The sequence below is a fragment of the Staurois parvus genome, unplaced genomic scaffold (assembly GCF_062004578.1).
Source record: "Staurois parvus isolate SC_StPar_1 unplaced genomic scaffold, SC_StPar_1.0 ptg001694l, whole genome shotgun sequence".
In the NCBI taxonomy this organism is placed as follows: domain Eukaryota; kingdom Metazoa; phylum Chordata; class Amphibia; order Anura; family Ranidae; genus Staurois; species Staurois parvus.
Window position 1 is genome coordinate 194,693 of NW_028319490.1, and position 21,473 is coordinate 216,165.

At 43.7% G+C, this 21,473-nt stretch overlaps 1 pseudogene; it reads left to right on the plus strand.

The window, feature by feature from the left end:
• The first annotated feature begins 2,879 nt into the window (after nt 1-2,879).
• LOC149434719 (uncharacterized) overlaps nt 2,880-21,473 on the plus strand; it is a 257,774-nt pseudogene continuing 239,180 nt past the window's right edge.

Below are 21,473 nucleotides of genomic sequence, written 5' to 3' on the forward strand. Positions count from 1 at the left end.
CGTAAGATTGGGTGCAAATGTTGAGTAAAATTCGTTAGTAAAGCCATCATTCCCTGGTGATTTGTTTAAGGGGAGGGTTTTTATGGTTTTTTCAACTTCTGTGGGTGAGATCGGTACGGAGAGAGATTCGAGTTGAGACGGGGTAATTCGGGGCAAGTTAGTGCTAGTTAGAAAGTTTTCAATGGATATATTCGTTGGTTGGGTTGTATTTGGGTCGTCTTTTATATTATATAGTGTTTAGTAATAAGACGTGAAAACGTTGGCTATATCCTGTGGGTTTGTTAGTGGGGTGTGTGTGGTAGGGTGTTGGATTGTGGAGATTTTGGTTTTAAGTCATTTTTGTTTAATAGTTTTAGTTAAGAGTGAGTTTGCTTTGTTACTAAGCGCATAGAATTTAGATTTCATTTTTTGAAGATTGATATCATGGTTGTGAAGTAGGATGGTGCGTAATTTGTTTCTGTCTAGGTTTAGGGCCGTGGATGTGGAGGGATTTGGGTTCTTTTTATTGATCTCTTCATTTAATTGGATGGAAGTCAATAATTGATCAATTTGTTGGGAGCGTTGTCTGTTGATGCGGGAGTTTAGTTGTATGAGGATACCTCTCATGTACGCCTTGTATGTTGACCAAAGCGTAGTAATAGAAATATCAGGGGTGGAATTAACGTAAAAAAAAAAAGATTGTAGGCTTCTAGTAGAAGTTTCTGATTCTCTGGATTTTTCAGAATTGAAGAGTTTAGTCTCCATATGGGCGGGATTGCCAAACGTCGATTGTTGTCTAGGGATATGTTGATTGGAGCGTGATCAGACCACGTTATAGTGCCAATTTTTGACGATGTTACATGTTGTAGCGTCCATTTGTCAGTAACAAAAAAGTTGATTCTCGAATATAAAAGGTGAGGAGGGGAGTAATATGTATAGTCTCTCTCAGTGCCGTGTTGACATCTCCAGATGTTGTACAGATGATTTGAAATTTTTTTTTTAAACTACATTTTTTAATTTCTGTCATAAAAAATATACAAAACAGAAAAAGCTTTGAAAAAAAAAGTTTTTGAAAAAAACAATATTTTCTCATTTTGGTCATAAAAAATATCCAAAAAACTAAAATTTTGTCATAAATTTAGGCCAAATGTATTCTGGTTCATGTTTTTGGTTAAAAAATCCCAATACGTGTATATTGATTGCTTTGTGTGAAAGTTATAGCATCTACAAACTATGGGATAGATAATGGAATTTACACAGCTTTTACTCTCTGACTGCCCATCACATTTCTTGAGGTGCTAAAATACCAGGACAGTACAAAAAAACACAAATGATCCCTTTTCGGAAAGTAGACACCCTAAGATATCTGCTGGGAGGCATATTGAGTCCATGGAAGATTTCTTTTTTTTTTCCACAAGTTTTTGGGAAATGACAAACTTTTTTTTATACACTAAGTTGTCACTTAATGATATATTGTTCACACAAGCCATGGGTATATGTGGAATTACACCCCAAAATACATTTTGCTACTTCTACCGAGTATGGGGATACCACATGTGTGAGACTCTTTGGGAACCTAGCCACATACAGAAGCCTGAAATCCAATGACCACTTGAAAGTCTGAAGGTGGGTAACTTCCTCATTTCACTTCCTCACTACCTATCACAGTTTCAGAGGCCATGAAATGTCAGGATAGCAACAAACCCCCTACCCAAATGATCCCTTTTTGGAGAGTAGACACCCCAAGGAATGTAAATAGATCCATGGTGAGTATTTTGCAGATCTCATTTTTTTCTCATAAGGTTTTGAAATATAAAAAAAGAAAATAAAAAATATATTTGTTTTTTTTTCTTTATTTTCCAAAAACTTGTGGCAACAAACAAGATCTGCAAAATACTCACCATGCTTATCAAATTCTTTTGGGTGTCTACTTTCCAAAAAGGGGTCATTTGGGGAGTTTGGTGCTATCCTGGCATTTCATGGCCTCCAAAACTGTGATAGGTAGTCTGGAAGTGTAATGAGGAAATAAAGCCCTTTAGAAAGCATGAAGGTGCTTATTGGATTTTGGGGTCCTGTACTTGGCTAGACTGCCAAAATTTCTCTCACATATGGTACCCCCATACTCGGGAGAAGTAGCAGAATGTATTTTGGGGAGTAATTCCACATATACCCATGGCATGTGTGAGCAATAAATCATTTAAGTGACAATTTTGTGAAAAAAAAATATTTTTTTTGTCATTTTCCAAAAACTTGTGGTAAAAAAATAAATTCTTCAATTGATTCAATATGCCTCTCAGAAAATAGTTTTGGGTGTCTACTTTCCAAAGAGGGGTCATTTTGGGGTGTGGGGGCATTTTTTGCCCAGCATTAGAAGTTTACGCCACACATCACTCACTCTTCTAACCACCTGAAGACCAAGCCTTTTCTGACACTTTGTTCCCGTGAAAAAAAATCATTTTTTTTTATAGGAAATTACTTTGAACCCCCAAACATTATATATTTATTAAATCAGACACCGTAGCGAATAAAATGGTGGGTGCTGAAATTTTTTATGTCACATAGTACTCATGCAGATTATTTTTGCAAAAAATAAACTTTTTTTACTTTTAATGCACAAAAACACAATATATTGGCCAATGATTTGGTAAAATATAAAAGATGATCTTATGCCAAGTAAAGCGATACCAAACAGGACATACTTTAAAACTGTGCATGCGAGGTGCATGCGCGGCCGGCTCCGGGGATGGAAGCTCACTGAAGAGAGCTCCGTCCGCCCGCCAGCCTGACCTTGGCACACTACGGCCCCAGGGAAAAATAAACAGCTCATCAGAGCCATTAACCCCTCGCCATCTGAACAGGCTATGACCCGCAGGAGGAAAGTGCTGGGTCATCCATCAAAAATGACCAGCTTCTTCCCAGCACTCGCCCCTTGCAGCCAAGATGGCGCCGGCCCCCTGCAGAACGGCTCGTCTGCCCAGCAACAGCAGCAAGGGGAGAATACAGACCACCAGGCTGCATACCATCTGGACCCCAGGCTGAAGGGATCGCTCTACCCAGGAGATCCTGGTGAGTCCTCTCCCCCCACCCATCAACCACAACCAGCAGCCCGACAAAATCCAGACCCAGGCTGGACACAGGATCACTCCCTGACAGACCTCAACATTCTCTTTCAACTACTATCCTATCTGCTAATGCTCTATCTTTAGTTGAATCCTATCCTGCTTCTGACCAACCTATCACGGTGATTTCCATGAAGAACATGCTCCTTTCCCTGCGACAAACACTATATAATGACCTGACGGCTCCAAATTTCAAATACGGTCAAAAATCAAGAAAAATGCATCCGCCATATAGAGAACAAACTAGGGAAAATGTGTACCACACATAACGATCTAATAGATGTGCGCACACACAGACCATGCAACAGACATCAAACAAATCAAGTTCAGACTGGCAGACCTAGAAGATCGCTCCAGGCAAAACAATATTAAATTCCGTGGGATCCCAGAATCCATCACCATAGACGCCATAGACCCATTTATACAACAATATAGGAAAAATCTCATCCCCACCCTCACTGATGTAGAATTGGCTATAGATTGAGCACATCGAATCCCCAAACCGTCATTTCTACCTGCGAAGGTCCCCAGAGACATATTGGTGCGCATACATTTTTACCACGTGAAGGAAAAAATTATTGCAGCCAGAAATTCGACCTCCATTCCTCCAGCCCAAGCAAACATCAAATTGTTCGCAGACTTGTTCAAAGCCACACTCTTCAACCATAAGAAGCTCATCAGCATAACTAAAGCATTACGGAATCACAACATCGCATATCAATGGGGCTTCCCTACGAAACTAAATATCAAATACCAAGGCCGATTTTTTGCTATCAAATCCCTAGAAGCAGGCATCAAACTATTGAAATCGTGGAGCATTATACCAGCAGATTCCCATCAACCAGCATCCAACTGGCCGCAACAGATGGAAGCAGAATGGTCATAGCCTCCACTCAAGCATATTACCTTCACTCCCAATTCCCAGGACACCACTCTCTAACACACAAGCTGGCAATCGGATCCTGATCGTTCAAGTTTGTCTCAAGCATGAGCTCTCGAAAGAGTCATGCTTTCTCATGCCTCCACTTTACACAATAGCAGATACTGCTACACATGTTACTTGCATTGTTTGCAAGTCTTTTTTTACCCCTGTTTTTACCCTTGTTATTACCCCAAACTACCAGTCATCAGTCGCTAGAATGGCCCCTCTCAACAACCCCCTCCACACAATTGAACACTCAATCCACAAAAATAACAAATACAGGCTCACAAAGCTGCACACCCGACGGTCCATCACCTCCGCCATGCGGAAAACCACTTCTCTCCACAGCATCTGAATCACCACAGCTACGGAATTCAAACCATCTACAACCAACAAAATGATTACTATAACTTTGCTAAATGTCTGAGGTCTCAACTCCCCCTTCAAAAGGTCCCTGCTTCCCACACCATTGTGTCCGCACCATTCAACCCGACATCGTATTCCTACAAGAGACCCACTTCGCCTCATCCAAAATCCCTAAATTCAACATTCCTTAGTTCTCCACAATGTATATGGCAACGAACCCTAAAAAGAAAAACGGCGTCATTACAACCATAATGGTTGTAATGTTTATTCCAAATAAATTGGAACTTCAGAGACTCCCTGAAGTTCCAATTTATTTCAGCAACGGCAGACCCAGAAGGTCGCTACCACATATTGATGTGCAAAATCAATGATTCTATATATACATTGGTGAATGTCTATGGTCCTAACACCAATCAACTCCAATTCTTCAACAAACTTAACTCCATCATAAATCAACACAGAAAAGGTAGACTACTCATCGGTGGAGACTTTAACATTATCGGTAATCCTCTTCTGGACTCCTCATCCAACAAAATATCTTCAAAACAGTCCTTCAACCAATTTCTTCATTCCAACAATCTCTATGACATCTGGAGATGCCAACATAGTACAGAAAAGGACTATACCTACTATTTTCCACCCCACTCATCCTACTCTAGAATCGACTTCTTCATCACTGATAAATGGACTCTACAACACGTCACCTCATCCAAGATTGGTACTATTACCTGGTCAGACCACGCACTGATCACAATCTCTCTCGACAACAAACAACATTCGTCAACATCCCGTTTATGGTGACTGAACATGTTCCTGCTGAAAAACCAAGACTATAAAACAACAAATAATAGACGCACACAGAACATTCTTTGAATTCAACGATACTCCTGATATATCTATAACCACTCTATGGTCAACTTATAAAGCATTCATGAGAGGTATTCTGATACAACTAAATGCTTGCATCAATAAAAACCGAATCCAACAAATAGATAATCTCCTAACATCAATCAAAACAAATAAGGAAAGAAACAAAAAATCTCAAGACCCAAAAATCTCTGCGTGATCTAATATTCCAAAAAATTAGAGGGAAATTCTATTCCCTAGGTAACAAAGCCAGTTCCCTGCTAGCCAAACTGATAAAACAAAAATGGCTGAAATCCAAAATTGCCTCAATTAAACAGCCATCTACAAATACCCTAAACACAAACCCGCCAGACATAGCGAACACCTTTGCAGCATACTACCAAAATCTATAAAACCTTAAAAATGACCCTGACGCCATTCAACCAACAAACACATCCATACATCAATTTCTTCAAACGACCAATCTCCCTCAACTATCCTCAGACCAACTTGACTTTATTTCTACTCCAATATCACCTAAAGAAATAGAAACGACCATTAAAACACTCCCAATTAAAAAATCACCAGGAAATGACGGTTACAATAATGAATACTATAAACACCTCTCCACGGAACTATTACCACACCTGACCAAACTCTTCAATCACGCTGTCACCACAGGTTCATTCCCTAAAAACATGTTGCAATCTATCAGAACGACTATACCAAAACCAGGTAAAGATCCCCAACTCATCCAAAACTACAGGCCAGTTTCGTTACTCAATACCGACATAAAACTATATGTGAAAATCATATCCCGAATAATTCTCCCCTACCTACCCACCCTAATACACCCGGATCAAGTAGGTTTCATCCCAGGTCGCCAAGCACCCAATGCTACCAGAATTATATCCCTCTTACACAATTTAGAAAGTACTAAGACCCCCTCCTTGCTCCTATCTTTGGATGCAGAGAAAAAGTTTGACCGGATACATTGGCAATTCACGCAACTCACACTTCAAAAATTCGGCATCACAGGTTGGATGCTGAACACCATCTTGTCATTATATTCACAGCCATCTACTAGAGTGCTGACAGATGGCACATTATCTGATCCCTTTGACATCTCAAACGGTACAAGACAAGGCTGCCCACTCTCCCCGATAATATTTACACTCCTTATTGAACCCCTAGCATCCAAACTCAGAGCGGACCGAACATTTACAGGAATCACACATCTTAACATGGAACACAAAATCAGCATATTTGCAGACGATATAATATTAATGGTGACCAACCCAAAAAAATCCCTCCAAATGATTCACTCACATCTACATACATATTCGACAGTTTCATACTACAAAATTAATGAACCCAAATCTTCCATACTTAACCTTCATATCTCTACCCATCTTCAAACCCAACTATCCAAACAATTCCCATTTTTATGGGAAACAAACAGCATCCCTTATTTAGGAATCAGACTCACACCGGCGACAGATCAACTATACACAGCAAATCACAAAACCTTGCTTGAAGCTACCCCCGAGAACTAAACTCTTTACGCACCGCAGAACTCTCCAAACTAGGTTGAGTAGCGACTCTAAAAATGTATATTTTACCCAAAATCTTGTACATATTTCGCACACTACCCATACCAATCCCTAATTCATTCTTCTCTAACCTACAAATAATCCTCACAAAGTTCCTATGGAACTCAAAAGAACCAAGATGTACCACCAATCTTCTAATACAACCTACAACTAAAGGAGGTGCAGGACTCCCACACCTCAAGTCTTGCTACACAGCTACTCTTTTAGACCAACTATATTTCTGGTGGAACCCATCGAAGGAAAAATTTGGTCCCTAATGGAAACCCAACGTTTTAAAACCACTTAAACCCCAAAATATATTTTTGACCCCACCATCCAAACGAATAGAACCCCAACTAAAACATCCATGTATTCTAGCCTCCCTACAAGCTTGGTGAGACCTCCTATCCACTAAATTCAAAGATGTTAAACATATACCTACCCCAACCAATATACTACACCTTCTCATTCCCTCATTAGACCTATCCCAATGGACTAAACAAGGAATAACCAACTTAACTGACTTCTTTACCAATCAATCTTTATGCCCCTTCCAAACTATCCAATCCAAATACAATATCCCTACAACTGAAAATTTCACATACCTAAGAACCGGTCATTGTCTACAAAAAACTAGCCTACCCCACAACACTATGATACCAATTACAGCCTACCTCTCCTTCACCAAACCTCAATACCCAGGTATGGGTATATCCACCTTCTATACATACCTCAAACTTACAATTCACTCTACAAAAAACTTCCCTAACCAATTGGGAAAAAATCCTATCAGACCAAATAACTTTAAAATGTTGGGAACATTCCTTCAACATTACCTATTAAGCTAGCCGATGAAGCTCCCACTGGGAGTCATATCTAGAGATGAGCGAATTATTCAAAAATTCGGTTCGGCTGATTCGCCGAATTCGCCGAATAAATTTGCTTCGAGCCGAATATATTTGCTGCAAATTTAACTTATAAAAAGGGTGTTTCTAGGCTTCAGAGAGCCTTTATATTAGTGCAGAACACTGTACCTTTAATTTAAATGCCCTTGGAGTCTGCTGGGGAAGAGAAATAATACTGTCAGTCAGTATGACATGCAGATGAGTGCCGTCGATCTTAGAATCACCGCACACTTCACTCATTTGGGCAGTCACGGGGCCAAAACCAGAGTGTGGAGCCACAGTGTGGCGGTGGAGGCAGCAGCAATGGGAGGCCATACAGCACCCTATGACAAAATGGAACCCACCAGCAGTGTGAGGAGACCTGAAAGTGGCACATGGCAGAGTGTGGCGATGGAGACAGCAGCAATGGGAGGCCGTACAGGGACCCATGACACACTCTGGACCTAGCAGCAGCATGAGGAGGCGGTACAGGGGCCCATGACAGATTACGGGCCTGGCAGCAGCATGAGGAGTCGGTACGGGGGCCCATGGCAGATTGCGGGCCTGGCAGCAGCATGAGGAGGCGGTACAGGGGCCCATGGCAGAGTGGCGGAGCGTAAGCAGCTAAAATTGAAGGCCATACAGAGGCCTATGTTAAAAAGTCCCCCCAGCAGCAGCGTGGGGAGACGACTATCAAGAGTCCAATGGCAGAGTGGCGGAGCAGAAGCAGCTTCAATTGAAGGCCATACACAGGCCTAGGTTTAAAAGTCCCTCACAGTTAATTCCAATAACGAACTCTACTCCTCCGTGCAATCTACTTACGAGACCCTGGGCAGGTCTGGGTCCAATTTGTGGTAGAGACTGGTTTTGTTCAGCCATGCTTGAGCGAGTAATAACAGGTCTGTGCTGCCCTTTGGTGTCTGGCTTAATGCACACAACACTGAACGTCCCAGCGTTTGTCAACGATTTGCCATTAAGTGATGCAAACCCGCTGAACCACGTTCATGAGGAGCCGGTACAGGGGGCCATGAATCAGTATGGACCTGGCAGCAGCGTGAGCAGACGACAGAGGCACATGGCACAGGGTGGTGGTGTAGGCAGCATTATTCTGAAGCCATACACAGGCCTAGGTTAAAAAGCGGAAGCCGTCAGCAGCGTGAGCAGACGACAGAGACACATGGCGCAGGGTGGCGGTGGATGCAGCAGTATTCGGAAGCCAAACACAGGCCTCGGTTAAAAAGCGGAAGCCGTCAGCAGCGTGAGCAGACGACAGAGGCACATGGCGCAGGGTGGCGGTGGAGGCAGCAGCAATGGAAGGCCATACAGCACCCTATCACAAAATGGAACCCACCAACAGTGTAAGGAGACCTGAAAGTGGCACATGGCAGAGTCTGGCGATGAAGTCAGCAGCAATGGGAGGCCGTACAGGGACCCATGACACACTCTGGACCTGGCAGCAGCAAGAGGAGGCGGTACAGGGGCCCATGGCAGAGTGGCGAAGCGTATGCAGCTTCAATTAAAGGCCATACAGAGGCCTATGTTAAAAAGTCCCCCCAGCAGCAGCGTGGGGAGACGACTATCAAGAGTCCAATGGCAGAGTGGCGGAGCGGAAGCAGCTTCAATTGAAGGCCATACACAGGCCTAGGTTAAAAAGTCCCCCCAGCAGCAGTGTGGGGAGACGACTATCAAGAGTCCAATGGCTGAGTGGCGATCCGGGAAGTCAGCGTTGTGATTGCAAATGCAATGCAGAGATTCTATGAGGTGATGCCGTGGGTGCGAAGAAGATCATATACCGTCGTACTTCCATCCATAAGACGGAACAACCTGCGAACCGGGAGCTTTATTGCCCTGACCCGCTGAGCAGCTTCTGGGATACCCAAGAGGCCCATGGCAGAGTGGCGGAGCGTAAGCAGCTTCAATTAAAGGCCATACAGAGGCCTATGTTAAAAAGTCCCCCCAGCAGCAGCGTGGGGAGACGACTATCAAGAGTCCAATGGCAGAGTGGCGGAGCGGAGGCAGCTTCAATTGAAGGCCATACACAGGCCTAGGTTAAAAAGTCCCCCCAGCAGCAGTGTGGGGAGACGACTATCAAGAGTCCAATGGCTGAGTGGCGATCCGGCATGTACTGTACTGTCCCTGACTGTAGTTACAGCTCCACACGTCGGCGCTGCCGTGCACTTTGGCAGAGACCGACATGCTCAAAGACTGTCCCACCATCACTTCTACATGTGAATGCAGGGCTGGCACTGCCTTTTTGGCGAAGAAATGCCGGCTTGGCACTCTCCACCGCGGCTCGGCACAAGCCATCATTTCTCGGAAAGGTGCTGAGTCCACCACTTGGAAAGGGAGGGACTGCAGCACCAGCAACTTGGACAGGAGGACGTTCAGCTTCTGCACCGTCGGGTGCGTGCTCGCAAACTGTTGTCTCTTGGAAACGGATTCCAAGAAAGACTGCTGACGGAATCCGTGAAGAGGAGTAGCAGGAGAAGGAGCATCTGAACGAGCGGAAGATGCCAACGAGCGACAACTCCCCTCAGCAGAGGTGTTGGAGCCTTGACTGGCTGATAGAGGGCGATTGACGTCGGGTGATGGAGCAAGTAACGGAGCGGGTGATGGAGCGGGGTCTGGGGCAGGCAGAACCGCCGTATCTTTATCACGGTTTTCCCAGGCCACTGAATGGCGACGCTGCATATGCTGACGCAACGCTGTAGTCCCAACATTGGCCCCCTGGCCACGCTTGACTTTCTGGCCACATAGTCGACATACGGCTACGTTTACTTCCTCGGGCGGCTTGACGAAAAATTGCCACACCGCCGAGTAGGAAACTTTGCCCCCGCTACTCCTCACTGGCTGACTGCTACTTCCTCCGTGCACACCGGCACCACTACTGGCCGTGGTGGTAGGCTGCAGTGGAGCTGGTGCTCTACTCCGTGGCCGTTTGGCTCCACTGACACTGCTGCGACCCTGCTGCCTCCTGGGCAACCCACCGACTGTTTTGCTCGCTGGCAAGCTGGCACCCTCTTCTCCTGATGATGCGGAATCAATAGCCTGATGACGACGAGGCTGCCAAGTGCGATCAGCCTCATCATCATCAATTAGGGTCTCCGCGTCACTACTAGCCCCCTCGGCTGCATGTGGGTCAGGAGACAGACCTGTCTCTAGACCGGCTACCGAGCCACTCTCCTCGCCAGTACTTCTTTGCCTGGCTGCTGAAGAGGCGGATGTCTCCCCCCATTCCTGACCGCCCTCTGTTAGCTCTTCCTCACTGTACAGTGGGGCTGAGCCCACAGCATGCGATACTTCGCTTGGTGAGGGAACACCAAAGGACAGGGGCAGGTCGAGGACACGTGATTTCAGTGGGCTTGCTCCCGGGCCATGCCAACTAACGGTTGTGTCTGACGTACCCACCGACCGTTGGCTGTAGGTGTCAGAGGTGACCTGGGAAGAGGAAGACGACCGAGTCAACCAATCGATGATGGCAGGGTTGTCGGTGGAGACACGACCGCTGGATGACACCGGGAGCACTGGCCTCTGGCTGCCACTAGTGCTGCCTCGACCCCTTCCTCTGCTGCCACGTCTGCTCGCTCCTGAAACATTGCCTCCTCTGCCACTCCTCTGCATGTTGTCTGACATACTCTTTAATTCAATAAGCACCCCAAAAATAAAACCGGATTTAACTCTTTGAACGTACAATAGTGGTTGTGAAGCAGAAAGTCAGTTTATTTAGCACAATCGGTCAATTGCAGCTTGCCGTTGGCTGGAAACTGTACGTTTAGGTCACTGGAATGCACTAATCACCCAAAAAATATTACCGCCACCCGGCGTGTAAATGGATTTAACTCTTTGAACGTACAATAGTGGTTGTGAAGCAGAAAGTCAGTTTATTGTACACAATCGGTCAATTGCAGCTTGCCGTTGGCTGGAAACTGTACGTTTCTGTCACTGGAATGCACTAATCACCCAAAAAATATTACCGCCAGCCGGCGTGTAAATGGATTTAACTCTTTGAACGTACAATAGTGGTTGTGAAGCAGAAAGTCAGTTTATTTTGCACAATCGGCAAACTGCAGCACCAACTGTGCACGACAGCCACCAAAAAAAAAAGGGTGTATGTCACTTTAAATTTTCGATTCTTTGATAGCTGTGGCCCTAAGTAACGATTCTGTGTCCCTGAGTAACGATTCTGTGTCCCTGAGTAACGATTCTGTGTCCCTGAGTAACGATTCTGTGGCCCTAAAGTCTCTGTGGCCCTAACTCTGTCCCTTAATACACACAGGTCTGTCTCTCTTGAATGACCAGAGGCTAATGGAGAATTCTAAGATGGCCGCGATTTATAGCTCCACCATTACACAGTGCTGGCTGGCTGCTGATTGGCTAATGCAATCACATGTCATGAATGCATTATGGGTCAGCGCGCCTTGTCTGCGCGCCTTCCCAGAGATCCCCGCCCCATCTTCTCTGTCCATTTTCTCCGTCGCCACACATGTCGCCGCCATTTTTGGGAAAATTTGATTCGTGCATCCGAAGTTTGCTAATCTTCGGATTCGTCGCGAATAGAATTTTTCCAAATCTTCGGAACGAATTCCACTTCGTCATGTTCGATTCGCTCATCTCTAGTCATATCTAAAAATACTCCACCAGTGGTACCTGACCCCGGTCAAACTCTCCATCTACTACCCGAAACAATCTCCTACATGCTGGAGCCAATGTGGTGAGCCAGGCTCAACACTACATATTCTGTGGTCATGCAAGTCACTTTGATCCTTTTTGGAATACTACTTTTCAATTAATATCCAAAATAAACAAAATTTCAATAGCCCCGAACCCCTCATTAGCACTCCTACACATCGTAATCGAGAAACTCCCTCCCCACTCCTGAACAATTATCACCCACATACTCTTTGCCACCAAAATTAATATCACTAGATTATGGAACACAAACAATACCCCCTCAATCACTTCACTAATTACAGACCTTAACACTCAATGTCAAATTGAAAAATTATCCGCAATTAACACTTCCACCTATCACAAATTCAATATCCAATGGACCCGATGTCTAAATCACCAAAAAATGCTCAGTACAACCCTGATGTCATTTCATGAGATGTGTCACGGTTTAGGTGCTAAAATTACCTTTCACCCTGTTGCTCCTCTCTCCCCCCATCCCTTGACCCACTCAAATGACCCCCCCTCCACCTCTCATCCTGCCACTGCTCTTTGAAGCCTAGCCACGCAGTATGAGAGGTGTGACTCCTGTCACCCTCTGTCACTATCTTCTCCCCATCTAGCAAGGCCGGAGGGAAGAAGATAGCCTCCTCACAGTGAGGTTCACACCTCTCCGAGGAGAGGTGCAAACCTCCTGCATGGATGTTCTGGGCCGCTGCGTCAGGCTGAAGCTGCTCTCGAGAGCGCATCCCATGTCCAGGGGGGCATGCCTCCTTGTAATCCAAACATGGAAATGAGGAGGGAGTACAGGAACAGTTCAGGGGAATAAAACAGGGAAGCATACACTCACGGATCCGACAGCGATACCCGAGTTCACAGCTGACATCAGCCAGGGGGTGACCCTTCTCAGCTCACAGCAAATGGTCCTGGCAGCAGGGAGCGGGCTTGACTCTCCAGCAGCAATATGCCAGAACTCTTGGGTGTAGAGCAGGGCAGTAGGACAGCAAGTACTTGCCCAGAGTATGAGTAGCGTAGTCTGTGGGTAATAATCCTGGGTGACTGCAGAGGGCAGCTGGCGTATCTCTCCCCCCAAAACCTGGGCTTGTGAAGAGTGGCCGCTGGCGTAGGTCTCCCCCCAAACCTGGGGCTTTTGCAGAGTGGTAGTTAGCGTAGTTCTCCCCCCCAAACTTGGGGCTTTTGCAGAGCAGCAGCTAGCGTAGTTCTCCCCCTTATCCTGGGACTTCTGCAGAGTGGCCACGAGGGTCTCACCTCAGCTGAGCTCCCTTGGTGGCTTGGCAGCGGAACGGATGATCGGGGAGCCCGGCATTGGTCTTCTTAAACCGATGCAGGATGCTTCCTGGTCATCCTGGCAATGGTGGGCGGGCCAACACTTGCCATGACACAATCACCTTCTTCTCTAATACCCCTTAGTAAACTAATCAAATCACCACTATCCCTCAAATATGAGGGAAAAATAGGGACCAAGGACTGCAAAAACTTGTCTACATATTTGCCCAGTCTAGAAAATAAAGATTCAATCCCACTAATGATGGGTCTTCCAGGGGGTTTCTCTAAATTCTTGTGGATTTTTGGCAACTGGTAAATAACAGGTACTCTTGGGGCTTTAGGTACCAGATATTTACCTTCTTTTTTATTTAATATTCCTTCCTTTTCTCCTTCTTTAACATGTTTTGATAATAGGGCTTTATACTTTCTTGTAGGGTGACCCCTTAAAACCTCATATGTACTAACATCACCAACTAATCTATTCAACTCTGTGTAATAATCTTCTTTATTAATTACCACAACCCCTCCCCCCTTATCAGCTGGCCTTATTACAATATTCCTATTTTCTTCTAGCTTTTTAAGGCCCCTTAATAAATGCTGTTTCCTTCTCATCCCTGGAATAGATAATTTCTCCAGATTGTGTTCTACCAATTTTTTAAAAGTGTCAACACAGCAGTTATTCCCTATTTTTGGGTTAAATACTGATTTGTTTTGTAATTTAGTATGTAAAGAGGAGCTCCTACTCTCTTCCTCTCTATCATCACTGACATTTGGGTAAGGTTCATCCCTCTCCCCCTTCTTAATATGACCAACATTGTCACTACCCTTACTCATTCTATTACTCCAATATTTTTTAAGATTCAGTTTCCTGATAAATTTGTGTAAATCAATACACGTTTCAAGTTTAAGCTTTCTCTCCGATGCAAATTTCAAACCCAGAGATAGAACTCTCATTTCCTCATCATTTAAAACACAATTACTCAAATAAAAAATCCCGATTTATGTCCACCTCTTTCTTTTTCCTCTGCCCCCTCTGCTTTCCCTCCTTCTCCTTCTCGCCAATAGGGGTTTTGATGAACCACAGGTGGTCTCCATCCTCCCCTTCCCCTCCTGGGAGGATAATATGATCCCCCTCTTCCGAAATGATCCCTTTGCTCCTCCCCCTCTCCAGGGAGATCCTCCATACCCTCCCCTTGGAAAATCCTCTCGTTCTGTCTGGTACCCATAGTCTTGGGGAGAAGTTGTACCCCAGTTACTTAACGGTTCAAACCTATTACTCGTAGGTACTTTGTAGAGAGGTGTATTGTTCCCCCTATACTCCCTACTTTTCCCAATAGGGGAGGAGTTAAAATTTTTGTTATGGGAGTAATTATTAAATTGTTGTTTCTTTTTGGATGGAGATGATTTTTGTATAGGGCCATCATTCCCTCCTCTATAGAGGAGTTTCTGGATACGCTTGTACCCCTATTATCATCCTCTTGCCATTTATAAACATTATTGGATTTATAATCCTGAATGTCCCTGCAGTATTTAATTTTTTTCTTTTGTGTATCCCCATCTACCTTTTTAACATAATCCTGAATCTGCTTAGCCCTTTCTTTAAACTCACTGGACTCACAAAAAGGTGATATTTTATCTCTCAGGTGTGGATCTTATCCTCCAAAAGCTTTAGTTTCCTTTTTCTCCTCTGGACAATAAGTTCCATTAGTTTCTTTTCCACATGATTAAAAAAGGAAAACCATTCATCATCTAACTCTTTCCCTATCAGTCCATCACTGGGACCCAAATCCTACCTTAATCTTCTAGGTACAATCCCTTCCTTAATATACTTCTCAAGAGTTAAAACATCCCACCACGCCCTAACTTGTCTAAACTAGTGAAGAATGTCCCTGATGCACCTAGGAAAGTCGTGACTTTCCTTGATAGGGTAGGGTTTTTTTTAAATGTAGGAGGTGTGTAGCATGTAGGAATCTTAAAGGTGATAACAAGAGATATTATAATGGTTTCAGGTCATGTGCCAATGGTTCATCATATAAAATCAGGAAGTTAATTTTTTGTGACAGTTCCCATGTCACCTATATGTTGGAGTGTTCTTGTACCCTCCAGTATATAGGTAGAACCACTAGGAAACATTCAGTGAGATTGGGGGAACACATTAGAAACATAAGGAAAGGATACAAGTATCATAGCTTGTCACATCACTTCAGGATTTTCATAATAGGGATCTGACATCTCTAAAATTCTTTGGTATAGATAGGATTGATGTCCCCTGGAGAGGGGGGGACATGGTTAAGAATATTTCTCAAAATGAAACCAAGTGGATATACCAGATGGGGACATTGATCCCAAAAGGGTTAAACGCAGAAATTGACATCAACTGTTTCTTGTCTAATTGGTAGTTTTGTCCAGGTGCAAGGGTTATGGGTGTTCATGTGTGTGTATATATATGTGAGAGGTATGGTATTTACAATTTATATATTTTATTTTTATTTTCATTTTATTGTTATTTTTTAATTTTCATTTTTGTTTATTTTTATATTTATTTTTATTTACATTTAATTTTGTGCATGTTTTCATTTTTATTTTATTTTTTATTTTTTTTATTATTTAATCTTTATTTTTATATTTTTAATATATTTATTTTTATTTTAATTTTAAAAATATATTTTTTGTATAGTTGTCCTCTCGTAATTAATAAGAATTAATTTGTGCATGCGTTTATTGTGTAAACGCATGCACGAATTAATTCTTATTTATAATATTTTATATTCTTCATATTCTATTGTTATTTCTCATTTGTTTAGATATTGTATATATATATATATATATATATATAAAAAAATTTTTGTGTTCATATATGTAACGGAAGCGTAGGCAGGACAGAGCACACGGAGAAGATGGGGAACACACAAAACTTTATTGAAGCAACAAATTGACAGACACTCAATAGGGAAATGTGTGCGCAAACCAGGGACGATTCCAGGCACGGGGGGGTCTTCAGTGACAGGCAGGCAATCTCCTCCCCTAGGCTTGGGGCCTCAGCCGAGCTCCCTCCATGACTGGACAGCGGATTGGAGACTCGGGCAACAGGCGGCAACCTACCACTGGGCAGGGGCTTCGGGCAACAGGCGGCAACCTACCACTGGGCAGGGGCCTCGGGCAACAGGCAGTAACCTACCACTGGGCAGGGGCCTCGGGCAACAGGTGGCAACCTACCCCTGGGCAGGGCTTGGGCAACAGGCGGCAACCTACCACTGAGCAGGGGCCTCGGGCAACAGGCGGCAACCTACCACTGGGCAGGGGCCTCGGGGACTCAACGGGACTCTAGCTGTGGAGACTGGCCACAGCACAGCTCCCACCCAGCTTTCTAGGGTCATTGGGTTCATGGTGACTCATTGGGTAGCGATGGCTCAAGCACTCAGGGGCACCACAGGTAGCTATACTCCGGGCATGCCATCAGGACACGGGTGGTCAGTGCACACACACCGGGGCAGTTCGGACACGAGTGGTCGGTGCACACACCGGGGACAGTTCAGAACACGGGTGGTCGGTGCACACAGCAGGCACAGTTCAGGACACAGGTGGCCAGTGCGCACAACAGAGACGGTTCAGGACACGGGTGGTCGGTGCACACAGCGGGCACAGTTCAGGACACAGGTGGTCAGTGCACACAGCAGGCACAGTTCAGGACACAGGTGATCAGTGCACACACAGTGGAGACAGTTCAGGACATGAGTGGTCGGTGCACACAGTGGGGACAGTTCAGAACATGGGTGGTCGGTGCACACAGCGGGGACAGTTCAGAACATGGGTGGTCGGTGCACACAGCAGGGACAGTTCAGGACACGGTGGTCGGTGCACACAGCTGGGAAAGTTCAGAACACGGGTGGTTGGTGCACACAGCGGGGACAGTTCAGAACACAGGTGGTCAGTGCGCACAACAGGGACGGTTCAGGACACGGGTGGTCGGTGCACACAGCGGGGACCGTTCAGAAAACGGGTGGTCGGTGCACACAGTGGGGACGGTTCAGAACACAGGTGGTCAGTGCACACAACAGGGACAGTTCAGGACACGGGTGGTCAGTGCACACAGCGGGGACAGTTCAGGACACTCACGGTAAGCAGCTTGCAGACCCTAAGTGGCAGGCAGCTCCAGACAGGGACGACCAGCGGTCAGTGTTCTAGGGACAACCAGTGATCAGCAGACAGCAGCAGCTCCCAGGGCACTCAGCAGCAGACAGCTTCCAGGGACATGCAGCCACGGACAGTGTGCAGGCTCCCTCAGCAGCAGCTCCCAGGGCACTCAGCAGCAGACAGGGCGCAAGGGTGCTCAGTAGACAGGCTTACAGACTGGCAGGGTCTCAGCTGTGGGGTCTGACCTTTGAGGAGAAGGCTCATGCAGAGCTGTGGAGACTCCCAACCCTGGGGTATTGTAGAGGGCTACAGTCCTGACCTTTTAGGGTCTGCAGAGTGCGCAGGGGGGATGGCTGGGGATGCTCGGTCCCCCTCACCCGAGCCTCCCAGCATCTTTCTGGGAGCAAGATGGTTCCAGCCGCATGGCCAGGAACAGTGAGAGAAAGGCTACTTCCTGTGCGAGAGTTTTGAAAATCAAGTGGGACGCGGCTAGGTTGCCTCGGCAACGGCCGGCCCAGCAGACTTCAGAATGTGCCAGGGGGAAGGGAGGGGTGGAGGGATATGGCGGGGGATGGGAAAGGCACTGGCAGTCCGTGACAATATATAATTAGGGATTTGGTAATTTTATAATTATCTTTACATTTATTTTTATGATGTTTTTTCATTCATTGTATATCTCAGATATCATTAGTAATTTAGGGATGTGATCTGGTTAGCTCTAGATATGTATAAAGCTTTTGTGGTGAGCTAATGATTAGATCGATATGTTAGTTATTTGTTTCTGTGAAGGAATCTCACGTGGTAGGAGCAGGGGATGACAGGTAATTCTACCTCCTGGGTTGTTTGCATTGCTATTTAAGTGGCTTGAGACTGGAGGAGTGTGTCTTGAGAACGCCCTGTGGTTGGGGCGAAATGCGTTGACGCACTTCCGTCCTGACATTCCCGTGTCATATCTGGTGAGTGGAACGCACGCCGAGCAGTGCGTTCCAACTGGCCATTTTGATAACTTTTTGAATTGCATACTGTCATCCCTTGCTGTACCAGGTTGTGAGGAAACACTGGATTTTATGTGAGCCTATGGAGGCAATAAAAATATGCTGTTTATTCATCTGACAAATGTGAGTGGTCTGGCAATACTTTTTTAGCAATACATCAGTATTAGCAGGATTACACTATTATACATTTCTTTCCCTTGCACTGCTGTGGAGTCTGGAGAGAGGATAAGGCAGGAGCCAGTGGAAGAAATCTTTCCCAAGTCCTACATGGTGGAAAGGAGTCCAGGTGGCTTAGAGGGGGCTTAGGATCCCTATACATCCTAAAAGGTGTATTACTCACCTTTATCTGGTGAGTGTGGCTGATATTGGTTTTTTCACTGGTGAATGGTGGAAGCATCATCTTGGTTTGGACATTTGGTTTTTTCAACAAATTTTTTTTATCACTTGTTTGGGGAGAAATTACTTCTTTTTATAATGTATTATTTTTACATTTTTTGATTTGGACATTATTTATTATTATTGGTTATTTCACTTTTAAGTTTATAAGCTGCCATTACAAGCCTTGCCTCACTAATGTCCCCAAAGGACAGTTTATGCGCATAAAAAGGAACTGCACAAGGGACAAAGACTATATGGAACAAAGTGCAATGTTAGCACAGAGGTTCATGAATAAAGGATATAAACCAGGCATGCTAGAAAAAGACAGACATGTAGTAAGACAATGTGATAGAACTAATCTGATAATGGATAAACCACAAGAGAATAAGGGAACGTTTGATTTACCAGTTGTTTTACAATATAATAAACAATACAGATCAGTGGAGAATATTATTCAAAAGCATTGGAGTGTATTAAAATTAGATAAACACCTCAAAAATATTATGCCGTCAAAACCTAAGTTTGTTTACAAAAGGACACCTAACCTGAGAGATAAAATAGTGAAAAATGTTATAGAGCCCCCTACACACACAGAGAATGTGAGTTTCTTTCAAGGAATAGGATTCTATACATGTGGGAGATGCTACAGTTGTAGTAGAGTTATCAATAACCCTAGAAGAAGATATAATTTTCAAAATCCTCAAACAGGAAGGGAATATAACATAAACAATTTATTTCATGTAAGACTAAGGGAGTAGTTTATGCTATAAGGCGCCCTTGCAATCTCATATATATAGGGAGAACCAATAGAGCCTTGAAAGAGAGAATAAAAGAACATGTCTATAATATAAATAGGGGCTTTAAGCACTATCATCTATCTCAACAGTTCCATATATAACACAATAAGGATGCCAGTCAGTTACAATTTTGGGGCATTGAAAAACATCAGTCACTGGAGAGGGGACAATAAAATAAGAGAATTAAGCAAAAAGGAATCAAGATGGATTCATGAGATGAAGAGTTGAATTCAGATGGATTCATGAGATGAAGAGTCTAGCTCCAATTGGTCTAAACAAAGAATTTGACCTCTCCTGTTTTATCAGTAATTATTAAAAGATAATCCATCTGTAGTAAATTTTAATGTCTACAACAAATAGAAGTGACATCAGATATGGGTTTCAACCTCGAGATAATATTCTAAAAATAAAATAAAAAAAATATTTTACAAAGTAGTAGTAGATATTACCATCCACCTTTGGGCAGAATAACAACAAGATTCTAGATTTTAAATTAATATATATATAAATCTAGAAATTGGTCTGATGTACTATAAATGAAACAAATTCTTATAAAGGGTTGAATAAGACATAATATTTTATACATTTAGATGTATGCTTAATTAGGAATTTTTTTTTTTAATTTTCATTTTATTTTATTGTATTTGGATTTTAAAACAGATTATAAATATTAATTTTAAATAATAATATGAGGGTAGAGGTAGCATATAGGTAGAAAATTCCTAATGACTGAACAGTACTAACTAGAGAATTAAATAATAATAGTATGAAAGCAGAGGTAGTATATCCCATTACACGCATATAGGTAGATAACTGAAGGAAATTAATTAATCAAATTCATGATTCGGCACTTATATTGATGGCAAGCTTGCAAAATATTTGGTTTTTATGACTAATCATAATTAATATTAAAATGTTTGAATGTTCGCCTTAAGCCAATGGTATTATTTAATTCTTCAGTAAAATTAGCTGAGACCGAAAGATATGAGTTAGTTAAGCTGAGACCAGCTAAACCAGCTGAAGGCTATATTAAGGCATAGCTGGTTAGAAGTCTCTAGTAAATGTCAAGGGTATTAGGAGTGACTCATTATAGATTTACTATTACTTAATGTATTTTTAATAGTATCTGTGTGTATTTAGTATAATTTATAATATTGATACATATATAGATTAGTGATTATATATTGATATGTTGTAAAGATACTTTCTTAAGTTATATTATCATTTAAATATGAATAGCTGAGGTTACATCATCAGCTTACAGTATTATGTACATCAGCATATGTACCTGTCCATCAAATCTCCATATATATAGCGTAACTCCCTTCTATGAAATTGCTGTCCTAGCATTACTGATTTCCATACAAGGTATTAAGATCACTAGGTATGACGCTTATTCGCTTCATAAAAGGTCCATGAGGGACAGTTGAGGGTGGTCACACACACACACGCTAACACTGACACTTTGACACACACACACACACACGGCTGTTCAAACAGACATAG